Source organism: Acomys russatus, chromosome 16, assembly GCF_903995435.1.
Source record: "Acomys russatus chromosome 16, mAcoRus1.1, whole genome shotgun sequence".
Taxonomy (NCBI): domain Eukaryota; kingdom Metazoa; phylum Chordata; class Mammalia; order Rodentia; family Muridae; genus Acomys; species Acomys russatus.
Genome location: NC_067152.1, coordinates 44,355,637 through 44,378,449, shown reverse-complemented (window position 1 = coordinate 44,378,449; position 22,813 = coordinate 44,355,637). Strand labels below are relative to the sequence as shown.

Genomic DNA, 22,813 nt, shown 5'->3' with positions numbered 1-22,813 from the left:
TGAGTGAGTGAGCGAGCGAGTGAGCGAGTGAGCGAGCGAGCGAGTGAGCGAGTGAGCGAGTGAGCGAGCGAGTGAGCGAGTGAGCGAGCGAGTGAGCGAGTGAGTGAGCGAGCGAGTGAGCGAGTGAGTGAGCGAGTGAGCGAGTGAGCGAGTGAGTGAGCGAGTGAGCGAGTGAGCGAGTGAGCGAGTGAGCGAGTGAGCGAGCGAGGGAGTGAGTGAAGAGTAAGTAAACAAATAAGTATGTGGAAGAGAGTAAGCAAGATGGCTCTGTGAGTACAGGGCCTTGAGTCTGATTCCCAGGCCTCACATTATGGGAGGAGAGAACTGACCCCCACAAGTTGTCCCCTAACCTCCACATACGTGCTGTGGCACACACATCTGTACCCACATCTACACAGAGTAAACAAAATGTAATGGGAATTGACACATGTATGTATGTGGGAGAGTATCCGTAGGTTTTATGCAAACATTACACCTCTACATCTTAGGGTGTTGAGCGTTTTCAGATTCTGATGGCCCTGGAGGTCCTGGCATCAAGCCCCCACCAAGGTACCAGGGCACCTAGCTCTGCACAGTGACTCCTGCATATGGGCAGGTGGGCGGAGTGTGTGGCCAAGGGATGTGGAGCGGGCTCGGGAAATTGAAAGCAGGCTCTGCTCTCCAGGTAGAGGTGTTACTACCACGGTAGCATGCCAGGAGGCTAAAACATGGCTCCGGCACACCCTCTTCCTAAGCAGCTCACGGTAGGAGCCAGGGCTCAGGACATGTGATGTTGACATCAGAACTGCAGGCCTGGCCTCCTGTGGTCCAAGGTGGTTAGCATTCCACGTCCTTATATTTCCTATCAGGAAGAGACAGGACCCCTTGGCATCCCCTCCTCAAGGCTGTCCTCTGACCCTTTGGGAACTGGAGAGGCCCTCTGTCCATTCCTCTATATCCAGACAAGATAATACTGGCTGTAGCCTCGGCTGGCTCTACCTGGGCCCTGCCGGGAGTCTTAGGGTGAGGACCCATGCTAAGGTGATGGAGTGACGTATGCTACATGGAACCCCGCATACCAAGCACCAGCCTTCCCTCACTGCTGCCCCAGCCCCGAGACAGCCAGTATCAGCGTACATTTTAGAAGTAGGAGAAGGAGCTCTTGGGAGTTGGCCGTAGCAAACTGGCCTGTGCCAGCCGCAAAGCAGGGCGGCAAAGTCATCTATACTGGGCTCTCAGGTGCTAACAAAGTGCAGGCTGTGTGATTGGAGTGCCCCCACCACCACCACAGCATTCTGTGCTGAAGTTGCACCTTGGGTCCATTGTGATGGCTTGTCATCAAGTCACACTGTGGGGACTGCAGAGGCCATAGAGCATTTGCCCCCTTTCCCTACACTCCGCCCAGGGAAGACTCCAGGCTGCAAGAACGGTTTATTGGGCCAATAAAATCTCAAGTACTCAAATTTTGGAGAGCCCCCCTGGGGTTTACTTCCTATAGGAGCCAAGGCTTTCCCAGCTTCTGTTCTGCAGAAAAAAAAGGTCCTAATGGCAGCCTGCTGTCATCCCAGTATCACCATCCCAGGAAGGCGCTTGTCATCTGAGAGTGAGCTGTGCTATCTGCACCCACCTTGAGTCCCTGTTCTGTTCTGTCCATGAGGGAATGCATGTATCCACCATGTGTGGAGCTGCATGTGGGTGCTATCCTAGGCTCTGAGCATGTGGAGTCACCTGGTGTGTTGCTAGGAAACTGTCAGGTTTAGGTGTCCATGCTAACCTGCTATGGTGGTGACATGAGGCCATGAGATGACAGAGCACAAAGGGCAGAGTCAGACTTTGGAGGACAAATTCAGAGAGGTTCCTGAGAGAGAGGACACCTGACTGAGGAAGGGGACACTGTCACACGCCTGGAGGTCTCAGGGAAGAGCATTGCAGAGTGGGACAGTATGTGCAAAGGCCCTGAGGTCAGTTTGGCATGTCAGGCCGGGTGAGGTAGTGCAGGTAGGGTAAGGAAGGCTCAGGAGAGGCGGAACAAGGAAGAGCCCACAATTTGGGTGAGGCTGCTTGTTATGCAAAACCCTTTCCCACTTGCAAATGTCTAACCCATCACCAGCTAGCTGCTTTGAGAATGACAGATCTGGACCGCTCTGGTGAGATGCCATGGACACATGGAGGCCACACATTTGCTTCTCAGAGTTACAGAGACTGGAAACCCAAAGTTCAAGGTGTGGGCAGACCTCACATCAAGCTTATCCTAGCATGCAGGGGAGGGGAGGCTGCTTACAAGGGCTCCAACCCCGCAGAGGTGCCACCCTCACATCGAATCATCTCTTAGGCCCCCTTCAAACAGGCCGCTCTCAAGTCAGGCCTTGGGAATTCATCCCGTGGCTTAGGGGAGGGGATTCATCACACACAGACCAGAGAACGCCTGTGTCTACCCATTGCAAGCACCGTCTGGCAGAGAGGCAGGGCCTAGGTCTCCCTGGAGTCGGCCCCACACTCTAATTCCTGGCTCAGAGCCATTGTGAGAGACGCTGCACTGTCAGCTGCAAGAAGCAGCTCGGTATAAAGGCGGCATGTCTGTGGCTACCTGGAGAGGACTCTAGCAGGTTGAGATGGCAGGACAACCTGGCTAGGCTCCAAGGCATCACTGCTAGTGATGGGCTACATAAGCCTAGTAGTCCCGGGGGGTATGACATTGACACTGAGGTTGAGCTCAGTGCTTAGGAACAAAGGCTGGTAGTGGAGGTGACACTGAGGACACGGCCTCTTGAGGGCTGTGCCGCTGGAAAGGAGAATGGATCCCTGAGGGAGACAGGTCAGAGGGGCCGTCCATCAGTGGCCCCCCTTTGTCAGCTCATCCTGCTGTCACCCTCTGATCCACGGTCATCTTGCGGCCGTCACCTTCGACTTCCAGAACCATGGCTGTCCAGCAAGCACCTGGCTACACCCCCTCTCTCCCATATTTCCTCATTCACAGCGTCCAAAAGGCACGGTCCCCCACTGCACTGTGGTATTTTTAATCAGGAACGCAGAGCAATGTGCATCTGATGTCTCCCAGATATCGGAGGAGATTGAAATGATTTCGTTCTCTTGTTTCCCTTTTCAAATGCAGCGTCAAGTCAGAAGTACCAAGGGGCGTTCCGCCAGCCTTTCCCCAGAGCTGGCCCGCGGGCCTCTTTGGCAGGAACCTGTCCCAGGAGTGGCCCGTTCTACAAACAGGTATGTGACGCTGGTTCTCAGTGGCCAAGGGTGTACCGCGTGGGCAGGGGGAGGGAGGGCAGGAGATGTGAGAATGGGGGTCTTCGGAGGGGAGCCGCGCTCTGCCCAAAGGAGTGTCCGTACTGTCCTCGCCATGTGGATCCAACCTCTCTCCGCCCTTACCGTGTTGTTCACCTGCCCTTAGCCCTCCCCACACTAAAATGCAAATCAGCGTGTACATAATAGATAATTAATAGACTGATCAGCCAGCAAGGGAGGTAAGTAGATAAATAATTTTAATTATCCTTGGGTTGCTCATAAATTCCCTCACTGCCTTTTTATTAAACTCTGTTTACAAGAGTCATTTGTATTCCATGTCACTGCGCCAAGCCCTCCCACCCCCCCTCCTCCCTGGCTCCCTCCAGGTCTGACCTAGGGTGGATTCACACTGTGTGACCACAGCCCTGCTCCTCGCCAGAGCCCCGGGGGCCCTCACGCAGGCAGCGAAAAGCGTGGTCCACGGTTCCAGGCTGCGCAGCAGGAGGAAGGATGGGCTCCGCTCTGGCCAGGAGCGCCCACCCTCACTCCCCTGGTGTGACTCGGGCCAGCTGGGAACCTTGGTTACACTTGGCACCTGTGCTGTGGCTACAAACTCTTTCTTCTCCCTGGGGATTGCCCTTGGCCTATGAATAGTCCTGGCGGACGTTTCCTCACTACTCTGAATGCCAGGAGAGAAAGCGGGTTAATATATGCAAAGCAAAGCTTCCAAGGAGGGCCAGGGACGGATCTCTCAGGCTATCCAAGAGGTGTGGCTGGTGGGCACACTCCCCTTCCCCCCCCCCCCCCCGGGAAGATGGGAAGATGAGAAACCAAGCTGTTCCTCCTTCTCCATCCCGGATACCCTAGCCCTGGATAGTGGGTCTTGGGACCTATTGTGGCAAACGTGTGCCAGGTTTCCACGGAGCTGAGAGTCAAAGAGGTGCTGGCTCAGGTGGAGGGGTGTTATGAGGAGGGGCATCTTTCCTTGGGAACCTTCCTCAGGTATTCTTTCCGTCCGTCTAGTTCATTAGTGTTGGTGTCAGCATCCAGGAAAATGCATAGGGAGGCCCTACATGGCCTCGGCAAGGGCTCGCTCGGCTCCTATCCCACTCCTATGGTCAGGGTAATTTGGATTGAGTTGACGGTCTGGGGATACTAGTGAAGAGAGAGCAGAGGGCCAGGAGCTGAGCAGGGGCCAGGGAAATGCTCTCTGAGCTCAGGCAATGGCCAGGACGGCTCTGTTTGCAACAATTCTCATGACGGCTGAGTGTCAAGAGCTGGGAATCGGGTCTGTCCAGAGTGCTGTGCAGGGAGCGCAGGCTGCCCCAGCTGTGTGTTCTCTCTTCATGCCCCTGCTCCAGTCAAGGGAGTGTCTCGCTGATGCCCAGGCTCTTATGTGCCCAGATGCTCTCCCCAAGCTCATGGCTGCCCAGCTCATGACTGACAGCAGAGCTCACGGCTGGCTTACCTGGGCCCAGAGCCCTCTCCTGCAGGCCCCATGTCAGGGAATGCCCCGCAGAGCATGAACCTGTGTTGCTCGGATCCTTCCTGGAAATGAAGTCAGACTTCATGGATGTTGTTGCTTTGAAGAAATGGGGGGCCCTGGCTGAGCTCTTGTGGGGTGGTTCTTGTGGGAAAATGCAGGTGTCTTCCAGTTGCTAGTCTACTAAGCCACTGCACGGGGCTGGACCCCGCCTTCTGCAGCAGATTGGCACCAGACAGTTAGCTGGTCTGTGTACTCTCTCATGACTGTTGTTACCTTCTTGGGGGGAGGCTGTTTGCCCTAGGCAGAGAGAATGCCTTTTAGGCTCCACTCGGTAGAATTAAAGTCTGAAAAATGGCTCATCGGAGGTTCCCTGGCCTTTGAAGAGTTTGTTTGGCTCAGAGCTTTGCGGTCTGCCCTGGGCCTTGCCTGGCCCACCCAGACTGAGTGAGAAGGAGACAGGGCCAGGGAGAGGAGAAGGAGTCCATGGGAGTTGTTTTGAACGCCTCTTCCTGTGTTGTAGATCATGCTGCTTGGCCACTAAGCCCACCTTAGCTGTGTTCTGTCTACATCAGACCTCTTAGAAGGTGCGAGCCCAGCCGTCCCTTACAGAGCAGCTGCAGAGCTCCGCTTCCTGAAACCCAAACCAGGAGCCTCTGGGCAGCGCTGAGTGACTGGCTTTTTCTCATTCTGTTGGGAATAGTCTTAGCGTTTCCCATCTTTGTTCTGCGGAGGGTGACAGGCTCAAACCCACCCCTGGTTGCTGCTATTCATGATAGCGAGGATGGCAGAGCTTGGCCAGGTCTTGCTTCCCCCACCCCACACGCTCTGACAAGAGCCCTGTACCGGTCCCTGCCTCACACATCTGAGCCATCAGAGCCAATACTAGGAAGGGTTGACAAATGACTGGTGAAAAGCGGCTAGAGTGGTGCTTCCTGCTCAGGCAGAGCCGCTGCCTTCCCCTGGAGAGCATCTGCCAGCAGAACTGTCCTGGGCTGTCCCCTGAGACCAAGGACAGTGCAGTGGAGCAACTCCATGTCTGAACCACAGGCATGGTAAGGGATCTAACTCTCATGTAGTTGTGGCTCAGAGTGCCGGCCGGATCTTGCTCGAGAACACGGTTCCCACCGTAGGGCACTCTCCTGGTTGTCACCGAGCGTCGTCCGTCTGGTTGTCACCGAGCGTCGTCATGCTCCAAGAGCTGTGGAGTGTAGCACCGGATGGTTGGGCCTTCAGTGTGTGTTCCTTGTTCTTGCCTTCTGATGACCTTAACCCAGCCTGCCCTGAGGTCAGAGACCTGGAGACCTCTGACACAATGGCTGCCCTTTTTCTAATACTTTTCTTTTTTTTCTTTTTCCTCCACCTCCTGAGTGTTGGGTTTAAAGCATCATGACCGCGCCCAGCCTTTTATTATTTTTAATTTTAAGGCTTATCTTTATTGTTCTAAGCATATGCGGCGTGTCTGTGTGTCTATGAGTGTATGTAGCTAAGTGCAGGCCTGCAGAGGCCAGAAGTGTCAGATCCCATGGAGCTGGAGTTACAGGTGTCATGAGCCTACATGGGTGATGGAGACCAAAGCTGGGCCCATGGCAAGAGCAGGACATCTCTTCAGCTCCTGAGGATTACTGTCTCTTTAAATGAAAGTTAACCCTTCACATGGCTTCACTACAACTCAAGAAGAGAAATAATTGAGGTTTTTCTTAGAAAATGTAGACGGGTGAAACAAACCGTCGCACGCAGTCACAGCCCAGCCATTCCTCCCGCCCCCTGCCGAGCCCTTGAGACGGCTCATGAGAACATAGTCCCATGTGCATCTCGTCCTTGCTTTGCTTTGCCGCTTTCACAATCGCTTCTGTCATTTTGTTGTCCAGTGCCATCCTGTAGCCAACCCTTCCGGGCCTATTTTGAAGTACAGAGGCAGGTGTTAGACACTGACCGGCTCTAAATTTTACACCACGTTTTGTTTTTCAAGACAGGGTTTCTCCGTGTAGCCCTGGCGATCCTAGAACTTTCTCTCTCTGTGTGTGTATCTTTCAAAATCATTGGAAAATAGACTTTCCCAGGGTATTCAAGCTTACAACATGCATGAATTCTTCACTCTCATGCCCACTGCAGAGTGGTTTTGCCCATCTCCAGAGCCCTCCCTTTCCTCTGTGGAGGTCTTTCCCCAGTGCCCAAGATGCTCGTGTGGGATGTGTTCATGTACACTAACATACACACATACAATCAGGCATGCACACACTTGCAAGCACAGGTTCACACATAGATACACATGCACACGCTTGCCTACATATGCGCCCACATGCTTATGCTCTCACATACACATATGTATAGTCCTTCCCAAAGATAAACGGAAATAGATGTTGATGAGGTTGTCGGGACGGTCAGTGGCCTCGGCCCATGTGACTTATTACTTAATGAGAAAAACCAGGAACCTCTCAGAAGAGAGCATTGGCTGAGGCACCTAACCCCAAGTGGGCAGCTTAGTGCCTGCAGCGTTGCATGAGGTCATCAGCTCCACTGAGCACGTAGATCCAGAAATCCAGCTGAAAGCCCCCAGGGTAGCCCTGCCTCTGTAGACTGCTCTCTGAGTGAAGTCTCAGCACACATTTATGTAACCACACTCCCTGCAGGCGGTGGCGGCAGCCAGGTCTGTGCTGTGTTTACATTCGGTTTGGGGTATATGTGTTTTAAGCATAGTTTGCTGAATTGCAATTCATGCAGCACAGATGTGAGCCTCCCCCTCAGTGAAGGTCAGCACAGCTGACACATCTACAAATTGACCGTTAATGCAACCTTGTTTTAAAAGTGGCCCCCACTGTCACCAGCCCTGTCCGCTGTGTTACTGTGTTTGCAAGCCAGAGTGACCTCCATGGCAAGGGAAGCTCAGAATTTGGTAGGAGGCACGTCTTCGAGGGATGCTGGGACCACCAAGGGCAAACTCTTGACTTGGTGTTGACCTGAAAGCGGCTTACTTAATCACCTGGCCTTGGCTTCTCATCTGTAGCATCTCTCTGGAAGATGGCGGTCTACTGCCTAGTCCAAGGGAACCCAGCAGACAAACAGGCTTTTTGAGCTTTATTTTTACCTGTGACCAACTGCACACAGCAACCTGGCCTGTTGACTTTTTCGCCACCAACACACTCACACAGACACACACCCTGTCACACGGCCACCTCCACTGGCCACCTCCACTGACCTCCTCCACTGGCCTCCTCTATTGGCCACTTACAGAAAAGTGTAGCTTTCCCCATTAAACGCCAACCCCTGTCTCACCCTTATCCCAGCCCCGGCAATCAGCTATGCTCTGCCTCCGAAAGCCCAGCTTCTTTAGAATCTTCTAGAAGTGGAATCATGTCAGATATCTTCCTTTCAATGGTAGATGAGATTCCATCTTACTAGGGGTGCCCAGCCTGAGGCCCATCAGCCACACGTGGTTCAGGACAGCTATCAACGTAGCCCAATACAGAGGCATAAACTTGCTTACGACATTGAGAGCTTTCAGCATATGTGTGTAGGAGCATGTAAGTGTGCAAGCACACCTGTGTATTGTGTGTGTAGAGGCTCAAGTCGGGCACCGGGAGCCTTCCTTGATCGCTCTTTTAGGCAGAGTCTCTCCCTGAACCCAGAGCTCATGGATAAGGCTAATCTAACTGGTCAGCTTGCACCAGGGGTCCCCTAACTCTGTCCTCTACCACATCCACCCAGCATCTAGGTGGTATCTGGGGATCTGAACTTCAGTTCTCCCACTTGTGTGGCAGGTGCTTCATCGAGAGCCACCTCCCCAGCTCGAGACTTTTCTATTGTACAGTTCTTAGGCATGAAGCTTGTAGCTGACATCACACTGCAGTGTCACACAGAACAAGCATATGTATTCTCTCACAATCTGTGGGCAGCAGGCTGGACACTACTGGTTTATCCCTTCACCTGTTAACGGACGTGAGCTCCCCGCACCCCCCCCCACCCTAACTTGTGAGGAGAAAGGCTGCCAGGCGTAGACTGTGTTTTATCCTTCCATCTGGACCCAGCTGAAAACAGCTGATCTGGAAATTTGTTCTCCGGGGATGCACGTCGCTGTTTCCCCTCCTCTGGCATCAAGCCGCCCCCATTGTCTGCTCTGTGGGTGCCTTGTGATGCGCAGGGCCAGGCCCTTATGGGGTCTCTGAGCACCGGCCTGTTGAGGTACATCTTGGCAGCTGTCAGTCTTGGTGTTTTTTTTTTTTTTGTTTTGTTTTTCTTTCGAGCCTAGCAATGGTGTCCTGCCGACCAGAAAGAGCTGACCACAGCAGGCAGACCGCAGCACAACCATCATTGTGACAACCGTAGCCTTTGAGGGAGACGCTGTCTCCCTGTCAGTTTAGGCAGAGCCCAGCTGCCCGGAGCCCTGTCCCCTTTCCTCCAGGTTCCATTCGCCCGCCTCTCTCTGTCTTCCTTTCTCCAGGATTGCCTGCATTTATCTCACTGTCCTGAGGACAGGAAAGCCACGTTTGTTAGAAGCCAGGCCTGTGGGTCAGCAAAGTGACTTACGGCCTGCCACTGGAGCGTGGTTCCCGTTCCCATCCCACCGCTCAGTGGTACGCGCCCAGGAGCCGCATCGAGCCAGCTGGGGACTATATCCATATCTTATGCTGCCCTAACAGAGGGCTCCAGCCTGGGTGGCTCAAGCGGCAGACATTTATTCTCTCCATTTTGCAGGCTAGAGGCCCAAGATGGAGGTGTCAGCAGGGTTGGCTCCCTCTGAGGCCGGATAAATAAAAATCTGTGTGCAGTCTTGAAGTGGCTGCTGAGCAGATATTGAGAGTGGGCGGAAGTCTCTCTCTTTGACCATCTCTCTGTGTGCTCATGTGGCTGGCATCAGTGTGTGTCCAGGCCTTGATAGCTCCTCGTGGCCGTGGGTCAGGCCTACTCCACTTGACCTCGTTTTAACCCAATCACCTACTTGAGGACCCTTTTCTCCAAAGCCCTGTGCTGTCAGTCTTGGTATTTTTTTGTAGAGCCTAGCAATGGTGTCCTGGTGACCAGAAAGAGCTGACCACAGCAGGCAGATCACAGCACAAGCATCATTGTGACAACAGTAGCTGGGCCTCCTTGGGAGTCTGTCCTGTAGAATGGTCCCCTAGCCTATATATCGCCCCAGGCACAGAGCCTGCCCCATAGATGGGGCCACCAGTGTGGGGACAATCTGCTTACTTCTGTCTGTCTCTGCCATTGGCTCCATATCACTGTGGTGTCCGTTTGGAGGACATACGTGCCACAGTACTCCAGCTTCTCCCACTTTGAGGAAAACCATTTACCTTTCTACCCCTTGCTCCTCAGGGTACTTGGGTATGGGCAGTGGCCTGGCTGACCCTTAATGCTGAGCCAAGCACACAGCACAGCGGTGGCTTTGTGAGCAGCCAGGAAGAGAGGAGTCACCCGTGAGCACCTTGGACTCTGAGCTGGTGACGTCTGATAGCTTAGGCCCGAGATGGCTTCGTCAGTGGCTCTGTGCCAGGAACGCTCCTCAGCCAGAAAGGTTGACATGACGACCAAGTGACAACAGAGGTTTCTCGGTACCTTGCGGAGGGAAATGCCAGCACTGACCACTAAGCTCTGCCAGCTCTATGCCTTACCCGCAAACCCTTGTCAGCAAGAAGGGTCCCACCCTCAGGCAGTTAATCCACAAGTCATGAAACTAAACCAGGCCCCCCGAGATCCCACCTCCTGCTCCCCTGCCTAGGGCCACACTAGCAATGCAGTGTTCCTGACCTGTCTTCCTTTGAAAGAGCAGTTAGAGGGAGAGACAACTCAAGCCCACCATTGCCTACACTTGATCCTCAGTGTGCTGCCCCCTTTGTATAGAGCTGGCTTCTTCTTGCAGGGTATTGCCTGATGGTGCCCTACCAGGGCAGTGGCGCCCCAGGGACCTTTGCTTCCAAAGCCATTCTCATTGCTTCTGGAATTGCACAGTGGGGCCGTGTGTTCACTTCCCACCATGTGTGTACCAGCACACTGGGTGTCAGGTCACCAGATCCTAACATGCTATGTGATGACCTGGTGGCAACCTCTCCCCACCTCGAAGCCTTAAGAACAGGCTCTGATGCCCACTCACCTCCCAGGCACACACTTCACTTCCTAGTTCAGGGGCAGGTTGCTGTTTCCGCTTTGACTTTTTGGATTAAGACAGCAGGCTTTTCTGATCCAGACCAGTTTCTAAAGAACAGCTGGAGTGGTGTGGGACTCTGGGTTGCCCTGCCTGCTCCTGCAGTGCTTTGGCTTCTAGGCAACTCCCAAGGTTCTACAGGCTTGTCGTTCTATTGTAAAGGAAAAGAGACTCAGACTTGCCTCAGATCACCTGTGTGGGTGACCACCATCTTGTCCTGTGGCTGCCCTACTCTGTAACTCCTCCCAGCCTGGCTTCAGAGGCCTCCGATTGCTGGGGTGACGGGGAAGGGTCCCAGGGATGCTATGAAGATGGTGCTGGGGGATTATCTTCCCAAGGAGAGACCTCCCCACAGAGACCACCGCTCTTTGGAACTTCCTGCGACTCCATCCCTCTACTCCTGGGGTAGAAGAGGGGACTCTACTTTGGTGAGAGAAGCAATAGCTCTGGGGATGCTGAGGAGAGGGACAAACAGAGCAAGACACTGGCCAAGAGCAGGGGGATGCCAAAAGCAGTTGCTGTGGAGGAAGGGGACAGAGGGCAAAAAGAAAAAAGGGGGAAAAAAAGAAGAGGGAGAGGTGGAAGGGAGGAGGGAGGAGGAGAGAGGGAAAGAAAAGGGAGGGTGTGCACGCCCTGTCTGGGGCTGGAATCTTCCATTGGGCTCTTTCCTGAGAGCACAGCCCTGTCCTTGTGGGAAAGGGGTGCAGACAGACAGAAGGCCCCCTCCTCTGAAGTCAGCGGACCCCTTGCTCTCTCCTCGTATGCACCGCATAAAGTCTACCTGAAAGCATTGTGCTGGGACGCATGGCGTGACTATTGCATAATGACACTGTCCCTAACCAGATGAGAGAACACTGACATCACAATCTCCATGTGTGGGGGAGGAGTGTTACTTTTTTTTTTTTTTAATATTTTGAAGATGGTAGGTTGTTTTTCTAGAAAGTTCTTTTGTATTTTCTTTTTTTTTTTTTTTTTTTTTTTTTTTTTTTTTTTTTTTTTTGAGTCTGTGGGCCTGAGAGCACCGTAAATTCTGAACCGTGAAATATGCTGTGTCAGCAGTCTTGAACCGAATTGGTATTAAACGCAACACAAGTCTCGGATTCGCCTTGGTTCTGCCTTCTACAACTCCTCCAGTCCCCGCTCAGCATTCCCACCTCCCAAGCCCCCAAAAACTGTAGTTGAAAGTAGAAAAATGTTGTCAGGGGTCCTGTCCTGCTAAGGACCACATGACAGTCCATTATGTAGACCGCGCTCATGACAGCCTCTTCTGTACTGTCCCAACACTTACTCCCACTCCTCAAAACTGTCATGCACGTGTCATGAACACTCACTCGGGGTGTCCTCGAGTTCAGCAGGCTACAGGGAAGTGCCAGGGGTCCCCAGTGTTGTGTTTCTCTGTAGAACGAACGGTACGCTGCGGGAGGGTCTGGATCAACGGGGTGGTAACTGTATGTGATGTGACAAGAACAGCTGAGCACCCGGCGGGAGAAAATGAAATGAAACATAAGCAACACATTCTGAGCAAGTCAACACCTGACTTCACTCACACAGACTCCGCACTGTGCAGTTTGCTGCCTGGCACTGCCTCTCCCTAGCTAACCACCCAGCAGGCCGGCCCTCCCTCCCCTGAGCCCAGCTCACTGACTGGGATTTGGCTCTTGCCCAAAATGCAGCAGGGGGGGGGTTGCGGGGGGGTTGCGGGGGGGGGGAGACAGAGAGAGACAGAGAGAGAGAGAATTTCCAGGGCCCTGGTGTCTTTCCTCTGTCTCCCCTCCAGGCTAGGCAGTCCCATTTCCCTCCTGCCATCCCCCCACCAAACAAATCTTGATTTAAGAAATCAGACCCGACAGCTATATCTGGTCCTTAACATGCTCCAATTGCCAGGATATGGAAAATCTGCTGTGGGCAGGCGGGATGGACTCCAAATGCATTTCCAATGTGGTAGATTTAGTGAGGACATGGTTCATGGGCTGTGGCTACTGCCACCAGATAACGCCGCGGCCTCGGGAAGGTCCCCAAATCTTAGCACAACTGTGGAGCACAGACTTGAGAAAGTTACTGGAAGCGTAAGAAGGAATCCAAACAAGGGGCAAACGGTCAGGTTTGGGATCCAGTGAAAATGTTTTCGGCAGGAGAGTGAGCCTCTGCAGTCATTAGCTGATCTGTCAGGTGTATGCCTCAGGGCACACGGTGCTGTCCAGGGTCCTGAACCCTTGCTTTTTTCAGGCTGCCCTTGCTTCTTGCTCTCAGGTGTCTCCTGGAAACTGTCACAGCCACTGGGGCCGTAACTGGATGACAGACTGATATCCTGATAAACTGGCCTGGGACTTGAGTTCTTCTGAGGGTTTCAAGTGTGGATAAGTTGAGGAAAAGGCAATCATTTACTGGGGGAAAAATAGAAGGCAGGGTCTTCTGACTACAGAGTGCATTGCTGTACTCACACATGGAGAGCTCCGTATACACTTGCTCCTCATGTGGGTGGCAGGCAAACGACTTGTATGGGGATATGTGTCCTTGCCTCTCAAGTTCCAGAGGGCCCCATGCCAGCTGATGTCAAGCCCAGTCTTTCCCCTCTGCAGCCACAGGTGGGCTGAGACCCAAACTAGAACCGCCTGGCAGCCCCCTTGGCCTTAACAACCCGTGGCATGCTATTGCTGCGGGGGCAGTTCCCTCCTCTGCCACACCCCAAAGCAATAAAGTAACTGAAGAGTGGCGTGGTCTAGGCCCCAGAAAAGGAACCCACCCCCTCCAAAGTGAGCGTGACTTGACCTTCTGAGTCCTCAGTTTCCCCTGTGCTAAGCTCAGATGATAAAGCCTGTCTGCCCAACTTTACCAGAAGATGTGACTTAAAGCGGCTTTGAAAAATTATGAAATATAATGTACAAATGGCGCATAGACAGTGTGGCATTCTAAATGATGAAGTTCTTCCTGGGCCCCCAAACTCCAGTGCTCCTGCCAAGGACGCTGGGGGCAGAGAGTGTATGAAAAGCTGGGGCACAGCCTCCAGGGAGGGCTCGTATTCACTACCAAACTCCCCAAAGAAAGGCCACACTCCCAAATGAAGTCGGTTTGTGTCTTACTTTCCCTGACATAAAGGAAGCGGGTGATTTTTCCCCCAATTGTGGTTTTGCGTTGGCGGAATCAGAATACGACAGGCAGAGAGGTCTCTGGTGGCAGAACTGAGCAGAGGAGAGCAGGCAGATCTCTCTAAGCGCCTGGCATTCCGCTGTTCCCTCATTATGTGGAGGAAGCAGCCAGCGTTCTCTGCAGCACTGGGCACTTGCAGGGGCAGTGCGGGGTGGGGAGGCCCGGGCATGGTGGCTGAGGAGGTGAGCATGTGTGGCACATTACAAACCAACATTACCATTCTTGCTTTCAGGAAATAGGCATGGAGCGTTTCCTATGTGTTGGGGCCACGCTGAGGATGGGCAGCACGGTCTCCACTCTTCCCCCTCTACCCCCATCATCTCTAGAGCCCGGCAAGCCCTGCATTAATTACCCGCGCTATATATAGTTACTGGAAGGCTCACAAGAGTTTAGAGCAACCCTCACATATCGAACACCAATGAAAACCTAGGGAAGAGGAGGCAGGGGAGTTGAAGATGGAGCCCCAGGGGCTGGAATGGTGGCCTCGGCGGCAGAATCCCATTAGGTAGTCGAGGCTGGGCACATCTGCAATCTAGGCATTGTGAAATTCAAGGTTTAACACTGTTTCGGGATGACTGGATCACATGGTGGCACAGTCTCTTATATCCAGCCAGCAGGGTCCCCCTTCTTTCTCCTGAGCACAGAGGAGCCTCTGAAGCTGCCTAGAAAGTGGCAGGGGCTGCGTCCCCACTGAGTCCTATGAACACACAGACTGTCCCTACACTATTCCAGACCCTAAGAACAACAAGGGACTTCAAAATATTCCTCGCTCGGCCTGTGTCCCCATGACATAGGAGAGTAGAGTGTGTGGCTCAGAGAGTGAATTAAAGGCACAGGGCCACGAGTGTGTCATCAGCTCCATTCTGCTTGCCTGGCAGGCAGCATCTCCAACAAAAAGCGCATACAAGGTCCTTCAGTAAATTCTCTCACCGGAAGCTGAGCACCACAAATACCTGCTCTGGATTTATAATTATAAATCCACTCGGGCAGCTGGCCTGCAGCCACAGAAGCTTTCTTATCTCCCATGCTTCACCCTGCTGATAAGTGTGGCCTTCCTTCATCCCGGGGCCACAAGGGAGAGAGAAAACTGACTTCACAAGGGAGGCTCCAGCCACCATGTGTCACAATCTGGCCCTCAGAGCTGGCATTTACAGTCAAGTGTGAAGCATGCTATTTCTTCCCTCATTCACTTAGCCTTGTATGTGTGTGCACCTGTGTGTGCATGCATGCCAGTGTGCATGGGCGTGCAGGCGTGTATGTGTGTGGGTGCACATGCTTATGAAGGGCAAAGCTCTACTTGCTACACCTGGTGTGTGTGAGTTTTTTTTCTTTTTCTTTTTTGAGACGGGGTCTCTCTCAGTAGCCTGGAGGGTAGACTGTCTAGCCAGTGAGCCGTGGAGATCCCTTGTCTTAGTCCCTCCAGCACTAGGATTTACACGTGTGTGTGCTACTTCAAGGAGCTCTTTTACACAGATTCTGGGGCTGAGCTGAAGTTACAACACCTCACTGGCTAAGCTGTCCCCGCCCCCCAGACTCTTGTTTGGTCAGCTATGCACACTTCTTCCAGAACCTTCACTCCCCAGCCCTCTGCCCCTTTTCTGGAGTCCCAGCAGAGGTACGAGGTAGACTGAGAGAGACTATGAGAGAATCTTTTCAGAAAGGCAGGTGAGCCGAGCTGTCCTGCAGCTCCTCAGTTCCTCTGGCCAGCGAAGGTCCCTACGTATACTACTGTGTTGTACTGGCAGAAGACAGCCACCACGCCCTAGGGCACAGTGGCCAGGGCCAAGGTCATGGGAGGGAGAATTGATTTTGCATATATGGAGACATGTCCCCCACCCACCTGTCATCAGACCAGAGAGGTGACTGTCAGAGTCACAGTGAGAATTGTGTGGTCCACACCTGTCCGTCTGCCTCGTCAAAAGTCATCACTTCTCTGGCTCTGGTAAGCCTTCATCCTAGATGGCATGTATGTCCCTCAGGCCTGACCTCAGCCTTTAGCAAGGCTCCTTAGTGTCTGTCTCCAGGTCCGTTTGCTAACTGGCTGCTAGGGGAGTTCCTGCCTTGGCTGCACAGAGAATGCCATCTGGACGCAAGCGTGACACTTCTCCTTCCCCTCACTGTGAGCTCAGGCCTGTATGTGGTCAGTGCTCTGCTGGCCCATGAGGACCCCAGACACATGGTAACTGTGAACCTCCACTCTCAGATGAGGAAAAATCAAGGCTCCCCCAGGCAGGCGAATGTGAATTCTCCTTTGCTTGCCTGCTGCCACCTATGAGACACTCCCAGGCTTCTTTTTCCTTCCAAAGGCATCCCTGGCGACCTTTCACCACCCTCGTGCTGCAGGCCACATTGCCTTGTTGACCGCTCTCTTAGCCACTCTTGCTTGTGTCAGAACCCTTGGCTCCTTGGAGGTGGCTTGGCTGCACCTCCTGTCTGAGCCCCTCTGGGAGCCCACCTGCTTGCTGCTGTGTGCTTTGAGCCTACCTTCGTCCCAGTCACAGGCAGGACTGGAGTGGTCCTCATCCATTCCTAGCCTGGGGTCATTAGTTACTCTTAGCAATCAATGTTATTGATGCTGTGATCGCCGAGGAGGCCACCAGAGAGCTCTTCTTCCAACTCATTATGTTGAGAGTTGAACTATCCCCCTTTTTATATAAATCTTGACACATAAAGATAAAATACACCACTTTCTGAGGGAAGTTCTGGACCAGAGGCCAAGAGCTGGAGGTGGCTTTGAGCGCTCGAGGCAGCATTAAGGATGACTCAGGAGGAGAGTGGCGGCAAACCCGAGGCCGGTCCATGGCCAAAGTCACATCTAGGAAGGGATGACTCTGGGCTGTCCCAACACTGAAGTAAGGCACAGAAAGTGTGCAGCTGCTCCTTGAAGTCCTCAGCTTCGTGGTCAAGGCCAGAGTGAGCTCTAGACAGAGGCCGAGAGCTGACAAGGCTCCTGGTCCCAGGATCCGCTGCTCATGAAAGCGGTCCTGGCTAGCCACATAACACCAGGAAGGGAACAAGATCTGGTTTGGGAGACACCTCATTACACCTCATATGCCTGGTCTTAACCTCGGTTCCACAGCCTAGAGGGAACTAAGCCAGGGGTGGCCAGGGGACTAAGGACAGCCCTTCGAGGGTGACAAACACAACCAACTTCTGAGACTCCTGCCCAGGCAGAGGCTGGCAGGGCCCGCTGGAGGCCGGATGCCCTTTCTTCCTATAGAAGGGAGGGTGGGAGAGAGGCAGACTGCTGGTGGTCCCAGATTCTGTGATCATTTTTCAGGTACAAAAGTTCTGGGAATACGAGTGTGGCTGACTTTCCTCAGCCCTCCCCTACGTGTGCCATCCCCCAGCAGTCCCCAGCACCAGCGACACTCCCCCCCTCCTTACTTCCTACTCCTTATATTCCATCTGCAGGGAAAAGTTCAGTTACTGGACAGAATCCTTCTGAAAGAAGCTACTTAAAGGAGGAAGGTTTACTGTGGCTTTCTGTCTCAGGGGGACTTCGACCCAGGCATGCAGGACAGACAGCTAATGCTTCATGTAGTTCCTGGCCAGAAGCAGAGACCACAGGCCAGAACCACAAGCTATAAACCCTCCAGGGGTCTGCTCTAGCGGCCCTGTTTTTGCCGCCTGGTCTCCGCATCCCAAAGCAGCACCATCAGCTCTGAAGCAAAAGTTGAACCTGCGCTCCCTTAAAGGGGATTTCTGATTTAGGGTGGCAGTGTTGACCCTCAGGAAGGAGGGAACACCCGCCATGCTAGAGGCTACAACCGAAGCTGTCCGTCATGTCTCTGAGCTGGGGACTCAGGAGGGCACTGCGGCCAGAATGGAGGGACTGGAGGCAGCTGCTGGGGCCTGGGAGAGAATGGGGAAGGCTTATGTTGCCATGATCCAGCAAGGAGCTGAGTCTGGAGATGGACAAATCTGTAAGACAGCTGGAGTAGGAGGAGGATTTCCTTTAAGCAGACGGGTAGACAAGCCTTCTACCGTGCCAACTATATGCGTCCCATCAACTCTCCGGGTGGCTTTGGCACCTGGTGAACAGGGAACACCAGTGTCAGGGTGGACACAAGCCCCGATTCCTGAGCACTTGCATAAAATGGGACAGGCAGTGAATCACAGGTGTAATTTGCCAGATGTCAGACAGGACAGGAGAGAAAGGGCTTCAAGGTTAAACTAAGAGCTCATGAGGGTCCACTGTGATGATGACATTAGGAAGGACCCAGAGGTGGGACAACAGGGGCGCCAGAGCAGGCCAGGTAGGGCCTGGTGACTGCCTGGCACTGCTTGTAGTGAGGGAAAAGTGAAGCCCTATGGGTCCAATCAGTGCCTAAGTCTGATCTGATTCATGGGCAAGCTAAGTCCTGGTCATGGACCCGACCAGTGGGGACAATGGGTGGACCACGGTTATTGAAACGTGACAATTCTGAGAAAGATAGAGCAGGTCAGAGGACCAAAAGCCAGGTATGCTGAGTGGCAGTGAGGTCCTGAGCAGTCCACATTAGCCGAGAGGCCCACCACAAGGTCCAAGTCAGGGAGTCTGTCCTTCTGTAGTCACTGAGGTACGTCCCCGCTGCCAGAACAGAGTCTATCTCAGAGCTTCCAATCTTCCTGGTAGAGAAGGGTCCTGGGGGACCTCACCAACAAGCCTGTCCTGTGTTCTGGATGCTGGGCGTTCACATTGTGAGCTCACTCGGCGTATGGTAAAGCCCAGGAGTTGAAATGCAAGGGTCTCGAGCACCCCCCTCTCCTCTTCTCTTCTTCTCCTTCCCTCCTCCCTTCTCTCTGTAAACTTAGAGGAAAAGGGTCCAATGGCGGGCCAACCCTCTTCCCTCTCCACAGGCATTTGTCCCACGGTGGAAAAATTTGGAGGGAAAGAAACCTACAGGAACCGAAAGACGGGGGCCCCTCTGCCTTTGTGTAGACATAGCTTCCGGGCCATGAGAGGCAACTATGCCCCAAGGGAGAGGACGGCTGCTCTCCCCAGGAGCCACCGGCCTGCTGAACAGGAGGCTTCCTCCTGCCCCATTCACGCCAGAGCCGCTACACCGGCCCCATGGTGCCCTCCTAGAGTCAAGAAAGCTCCCCCTGGTGGCAGTTCCTGGCATTGCACACTTCTCACTTTTGGGGCCATGTACCTGTAGAATGGGATAGCGCAGTCCAGTTGGCTGTCAGCTGCTGACTCCAGCCAGCGTCTGAAGAGGACCCAGGTGTGGGGTGTGTTCTCCCCGCTGGTCATGCCGACCACCCTCAATCAAGTCAGCCCTGCTGGATCTTCCTCTTCTGCTCTGTTGGCAGCCTGGACTGATCTCCAGCTCTATCCTTTCGTTCTCTTAGACCAAGGGAGAAAGAGCGAGAAAGCAGCAGTCTCCCAGGAGAGACTAAGACCACATGTGCAGGTTGCGGCCATGGACTCTAACGCGTTAGCAGCACCCAGCTCAGGGTGCTCAGACGCACTTCTCCCCGTCAGCGAGCACAGGCTCCCTCTGCGTTTCTTCTGCTGCACGGAGACAGGAGCTGAGAAGTCACTGTGACAGTGGCAGGGACAGAAGTATAGCCTCTCTCATGTTGAGATAGCACTGTGGGTGGGTGTTGGGAGCCTGGCTTTAAGAGGGCACAGGGAATCTAAGCCTCGATGCTGAGAAGCAAGAAGATGCTAGTCACTTCTTGGTTCTGGATAACTGCTATGGCCCAGGACCCAGCCCAATCCACAAAGCCGGTCAAAGCAGCCACACGTGATATCTTAAGGCTCAGAGACATAAGATAAGGCTGTTTCCTAAGGCACCTAGCTCCAAGGGAACCATCTCCTGCTAGCTGCTTTCTCGGTCATCGTCTTTCTGTGTAGGACAGACATGCCCTGTCCTACACAGAACAGAACTCAGTATACAAAAATGCAAGCGGAACCCACTACACAAAAATGCATGGTTCTCCGAGCAGATATAGAAGTGAATGGTTGGGCATATTGCTAGATCGATCGCCAAGAAACCACACAGACTTCCAGAGGGGTGCCTTTAGAACCCAGCTTCCCCAGTGTGTTTCAGTATTTGTGTACACAGCATTACCTAGTTGATGGAGAGGCTTTGGGGGCAGAAAAACTGTATATCAGTGTGCGGAGTTGCTGCTAATTGAGGATGGCGAGAAATGAAGACAATGTGTCCGGGGGTTGTCATAGAAATAAGTCGCAATATATGATGGCAGTCAGCTCTGCTGCCATCACCCACACAGAACTTTTCAGTGTGTCAGTTTTACTGCTGACCAACGCCTGGAAACAGGACAGGGCAGTGGGGATTCTGGGGGCCTGTTTGTGACACTGTGACCATTCACTTGGCTGGGACAGAAGAGGTGCATGCCAGCTTTGGCTGTGTCTCCGTACGAGAGCTAGGTGCTGAGTCAGAGGAAGACACGGCTGCTCTTGGCCAGCCTTATAGTAGATGATCCTCAGACATTTCCTTGCCTGCCCTCCGCCAGCTCCACAGGGTGGTGGCGCCCAAGCAGGTCTGCTGATGAATAGCCCAGGCTTGGTCAATGGCGCCTTCTGTCCAATACCACACAGATACCCATGTAGGGGTTTGAATCTGCATCTGGCTTTACAAAACTCCCTGTGGCAGGACTGAAAGAGGATCAAGGGCCCCAAGCGTGCCATCTTTCCAGCCCAAAGCCCAAGAGGACAGCAACCATGGAGGAGACAAGCCCCCCACGTCTCCACACCTATTTCTGGCCATTTCCCGTGGGTCACCGGGAACCTCGGCTCTTCCGAAGGGCCCTCATCCCATCACTGGACACACCACACCCATCTTTAATGGCTTTCCTTTTGCTGCTCTTATTTCTCAAATAAAGACACAGCATTTGGAACAGCATAATTTTAAGAAAGTTATGAAATACTATAAGCCCAGGGTTTTTTCCCCCCTACTCTTCCAAAATAGTTCATAAACCCCAAACACCATACAGACATTATAAATGAGTCTCCATGGCAACCCTGTGTTTGTCAGATTACCTGCTTCTGACTGGTGCCGTGAAAATATGGCCCCAGCAAGAACCAGTTGGCTTTGAGAGGCAAATGGTGGTATTTCACGAACTGAGGGAAACCGTTTGGTTTTGGGGTAGCCAAGGCAGTTCTACCAGTCGGACCCAGCTCTCAAGGAAAAAAGGAGCCAGATACCTGCAGCTATGGCCGCTTCTAGCCGTGCTGCTCCATCAGCAGGGATGTGGGCTGGTGTTGGGAGGGACTCTCAGGATGGCAGGCTTAGAAACATAGTCCTGGGCTGTCTGCCACGTCCACTATGCCCAGGACTCTGAATCTTTGTCACCAGTCCATGCTATGAAATTCACCTGAGTTCTCTGGATATCAAAACCCACATTCCAACCAACAGTGAGGGAAATAAAACTCAACATGAGGAACTTTTATATATTTTATCTGTTCTGGAAGCAAAGCAGAAAGCCGTGACGGACACAAGCTACTGACAGTGCCTGCACCTGTCACATGGGACAAAAGGCCGATGATTTTAGCAGCTTTTCTCCTGACTGTAGCTTGTCTTACTTCTGAAAATGAAAGCTCATCAGGCTTGCTTGGAAAACAAAACCACTTCGGCTCTTGGCACATGGGGGCTGGAGGTTTCTTTGCTCTGCTTTGGTCCTGGTTGCCACATAAATTCAAGTACAGAAAAAAAAAATCCTCTAGCGGGGTGGCTCCCACACCAACTGCTTCAGTGGTGGTCGGGGGGGGGGGGGAGGTTCATGCCCCGCAGAACTGAGGGGCTGTGTGGCTCCCTGCAGGTCAACCGTGAGAGCATGCCCATTGGCTGCTGCTACGGTATTTCAAACCAAGTACTGGACACTCACACAAGCCTCAGAAGAGACTGGAGCCGCGTCTCCAGGGATGCTCAGAATAAGCTGCTCTGTATTCTTGCGTGGAAGGCAGCTAGTCTGAATCAGAACAGAGAACCCTTACTTGTTCAGCTCAGCCCTATCCTCCAGGATCCTCAAGCCCCTTTAAGTCAGCCACCCACTAGCACCCACTCTGCACCACAGCAGCCCTCCATGGCCACCCCAGAGTACCTTCCCTTGGCGTCCGTAAAGATAACCACTTCCCCACTGGGCTTTCAGCTAAATCGACGAAGCTCGCCGCCGAGCCAGCGGTGCAGGCTGGGTGCTAGCTTCAGGTCCAATTCACTCCCTCGTCATTTTTCATTCCGAACAAAATGAAGTTCCCAAGAGCAGAGAACACTTTTCCTAAGAAGAAAACACATCATCAAAATCCCTGAGGGGGAAACATTTTGACACCAAGTTTCCTTGAACTTCATTTAGGCGACACAGAGAGGCGCCCTCTCCTCCTGGCTTCCTCTGCCCTTGTGCTGGGTTCTCTATCCACCCTCTGCTTGGTGTGTGCAGATGGGAGCCTGCCCATGTCACCCCACCTACTTGGATCCTACGCCCTCCTCTCTGAACCCCTCCAGAGCTGCTGGGGTCAGTAAAAACCGACAAGGGATCTGGTCAGCATTGTCAGACACATCTTCCGCAACCACCGAGCTACTGTAACTCTCCCGAGTCCCCTCCCCGCTGCATTTTCCCTCCAGATATATTTGCCTCAGCAAAGTCTGTGGGTCAGCTCAATGATGATCAAATTAATGGGCCGAGCCTGTGTTGACACGTCTGTTTGCAGCCTGGCAGCGTGTTTATCTCCCTGGCGACGGCCCCCTTCATTAGGGCCTCTGAGCACCCAACACCATACTGCCTGGCGCCCAGAGAGCTTGCCCAAGTGCATAGATTTACTTAAAAGCACAATCAGCCTCAAGGCCGGGTATTGATTTTAACACCTTTTGATGCGT

At 53.2% G+C, this 22,813-nt stretch overlaps 1 protein-coding gene across 6 annotated transcripts in view; it reads left to right on the top strand.

Annotated features, from left to right (window-relative positions):
• Positions 1 to 22,813, top strand: part of Rbfox3 (RNA binding fox-1 homolog 3) — a 307,520-nt gene that overhangs the window by 129,389 nt on the left and 155,318 nt on the right. For all 6 annotated transcript variants that reach the window (XM_051159162.1, XM_051159168.1, XM_051159163.1 and 3 more), the window contains exon 2: positions 3,092 to 3,198. The gene's annotated coding sequence lies outside the window, so the exon portion shown is untranslated. The remainder of the gene's footprint in view (positions 1 to 3,091; positions 3,199 to 22,813) is intronic.